Source organism: Scyliorhinus torazame, chromosome 10, assembly GCF_047496885.1.
Source record: "Scyliorhinus torazame isolate Kashiwa2021f chromosome 10, sScyTor2.1, whole genome shotgun sequence".
NCBI classification, from domain to species: Eukaryota; Metazoa; Chordata; class Chondrichthyes; order Carcharhiniformes; family Scyliorhinidae; genus Scyliorhinus; species Scyliorhinus torazame.
The window spans coordinates 75,674,717-75,678,293 of NC_092716.1; positions in this window are offsets into that span (position 1 = coordinate 75,674,717).

Below are 3,577 nucleotides of genomic sequence, written 5' to 3' on the forward strand. Positions count from 1 at the left end.
CCTGCTGGATCTGTCCTGTTGAATTTGCCAGAATCCTTTCGAGGTGTCATGTTTGGTGAAGAGCTTGGCCCGAGCCATCTTGCATGTGATCTCTTTGCGCTTGGGGATTGGGTAATGATCCCTCATTATGTTTTGATTCAGATCCTTTGGATCAATGCAGATTCTGAGCTCGCCGGAAGGCTTCTTTACGCACACCATGGAACTGACCCAGTCGGTTGGTTCCGTAGCTCTGGAGTTCACTCCTTGGTCTTGGAAGTCCTGCAGCTGCTGCTTGAGGTGGTCCTTCAGGGGTGCTGGGACTCTGCGAGGTTCATGCACCACAGGCGTGCCGTTCTGTTTGAGTATGATCTTGTACGTATATGGGAACATGCCCATGCCTTCGAAGACGTCGCGGTGCTGGTCGATGATGGCGTTGAGTTGCGCCCTGAAGTCAGCATCCTGGAAGGCAGACGTGTCATCAGGAGAGAGAGAGTGAACTCTTTGAATGAGGTTTAGCAATTTGCACGCCTGTGCGCCAAGCAGAGAGTCCTTCGAGGAGCCCACGATCTCGAAAGGAAGGATGGCTTTTCGTGACTTGTGCATCACTTCGAGTTGGCATGAGCCGGTAGCAGGAATGATGTTGCCATTGTAGTCCAATAGCTGACAGGCCGATGGGAGAATGGTTGGTTTGACACGAAGGCTTTGGAAAGCAGACCACGCCATGAGATTGGCGGAGGCACCAGTGTCCAGGCGGAATCGTTTTTGGGACCGGTTGACCGTCAGGGTGGCACACCACTCGTCGGCTGGATCAATGCTGTATACCGACAGCGGCTGGTGTCTTTGCTTCGGGGACAGCCTGTTTTTCGTTACGACACCGACTCAAAAAGGCGCCTTCAGGCCCTCGGTGTCACTGCTGTGTGGGAGGTCCGCATCGGACTCGGTGACTGTGGGTTGAATTGCCCGAACATTCCTGCGAGGCTGGCTGAAGCGATATGAATTGGAAGGCTGAGCTGCTCGACAGCAGGCAGCATAGTGGCCAAGTCTTCCACATCGTAGGCATTGTCGAGATTTTGGGGGGCATTGCCGATTTAACTGGGTGGAGCCACTGTTGGTGCACGTTGTGATGTCAGCGCGTTCGCTGCGCCACCACGCATGCGCGGTGCGGTCCTGCGTGGTGCGCGCCTGCACATTACGTTCCTCCATGTCGCCGTCCCCTCGTTTGGTGCGTACAAATGCGGGAGTCCGCGAAAAACACGCAAAATGGCCGCCCTCTTCCAGGCTGAGGCCCTGGAGGTGTTCAATCACTTGGACCCGTTCCGCCTCGTGGTGACCTTGCCGCGCTGTTTCAGCCGCTTGTATATGGGAATACCGACTCGTGGCATTTTCATGTAGGACACAGGTCTCGATGGCGGTCGCTAGGGTGAGTTGCTTTAATTTGAGGAGCTGCTGACGTAGGGGGTCCGACTGAACACCAAAAACGATCTGGTCGCGTATCATGGAATCGGAGGTGGGCCCGTAGCTGCAAGATTGCGTAAGGATGCAGAGGTGCGTTAAAAAGGATTGGAAAGGTTTGTCCTTATCCTGCAAACGCTGCTGGAACATTTGGCGTTCAAAACTTTCATTCACCTCTACGCTGCAGTGAGTGTCAAATTTGAGGAGAACCGTCTTGAACTTCGTCTTGTCTTCGTCATCTGCAAAGGTCAGAGAGTTGAAAATATGGATGGCATGGTCCACGGCCATGGAGAGGAGAAGAGCAATCTTTCTGGTGTCCGAGGCGCCCTCCCTGTCCGTGGCTTCGAGGTAGAGCTGGAAGCGCTGTTTGAAAATCTTCCAGTTGACCCCGAGGTTGCCGGCGATGCTGAGCGGCGGCAGCGGGCTGATGTTGTCCATGTTGCAGGATGACGGAATGCTGGCGGAAGGCAGATCACTTGCAGGTAGGTCTAAGAAGTGCTAGTATGCAACCAATCCTGGTATCATGATGTGTTGGGTGTTCTGGATCGCATACAGGTCACCAACACTTGAAGTAGTGCAACACTATTTTATTAAAAGGTTAACTATTTAAACATACTTGAACTGTGGGTAAATACGATACCAGCTTTAACTAAAGACCTTTGCCTTGTCCTAACCAGTTGATGCACTCAGCACATGGTGAATGTCTGTGTTGCAGGCTGTGAGCTCTGCCTCCTAGCTAGCTGATACTCGAATGAACGGGAACTCTGATGTCCCCTGTCTTTATAGTGCATGTGCTCTCATTGGTGATTGGCTGCGGTGTTGTGTATGTTGATTGGTCCCACTGTGTGTCCATCAGTGTGTGTCTGCACCATGATCTACTGGTGTATATTATGACAGTTACCATTAGAATGAAAAACTACTGACTTCAATGTTCCACCTGGTGAGAACAGGATAGATGAGTGGTTCAAATGACAGAAATTGACTTGCAGCCGTTTGCAAGAGCACCAGAAATCTAGCAACCACCATTTTAACTCGGGATCTATCAGAAACACGAATGTGACTCCTTGCTGAATATAAATCGGGGTCAAATGATGTCAGCAGGACCTGCCACTATTTCAATTGGAAGAATCCATAGACCTGCCCAGTGGTAAACGCTGCATGAGTCGGTGAGTTGACTGATATGATGGGAATCCATATTTAAAGGGACATTTGTTTCAGGCCCTCAGTTCATTTGGATCTGTGTGCCATTTTGTTTATGGATTTCCAAGGAACTTCCAAGTTTGGAATTTGCTTCTTACCAACTTTGTCCTTGATTCATTGCTTACAGCTTATATTCTGGGCTTAATTTTTCCCAATGGCGGAATAGTTGGAGAAAGAGCAGCAGCAACGACAGCATGAAAAACACGGGCAAGCATCAAGTGATCCAGAAGGGAAAAAACAGTAAAGCATGGCAGCATGGTGGCGCAGTGGTTAGCACTACTGCCTCATGGCGCCGAGGTCCCAGGTTCGATCCCGGCTCTGGGTTGCTGTCCGTGTGGAATTTGCAAATCTCCCCGTGTTTGCATGGGTTTCACCCCCACAACCCAAAGATGTTCAGGGTAGGTGGATTGGTCACGCTAAATTGCCTCTTAATTGAAAAAAAGTAATTGGGTACTCTAAATTTATTTAAAAAACAGTAAAATGGGGAAATAAGAATACTGGTCTGAACTATTTTTTCCTTCCTTTTCGAGGAGGTGGGAGGATTTGCTTGTAGAAGACCTTGGCGAGATCAGATCAGAGGCCTTTTATCTAGGACTTAGTATATTGTATCTGTGCAGCTATCAAAACCTCAGAGGATGAGCCAGGCAATTTTGTTAACAGGGAGGGCTTCTACTTCATCATCGCATTAATGCTCGAGAGGCAAATGGAGCAGTTGATGGAGCATGGTTTTCAACAACCTGATCAATCCTCCTACCATAAAGCCTTTCTGCATTGAAAATCCTTGATACCCCAACTTCACCCCCTTGATTTTCTGTCAAAGAATGCCAAAACCTTTTATCCAAACTACACATTCCTGATATGCTGAAAATGCAAACTAAAAAGTTATATTGAAAAGAAACTCTTGACCTAAGTCTAATATTTAATAAAGGTGATTATTTTAATTGCT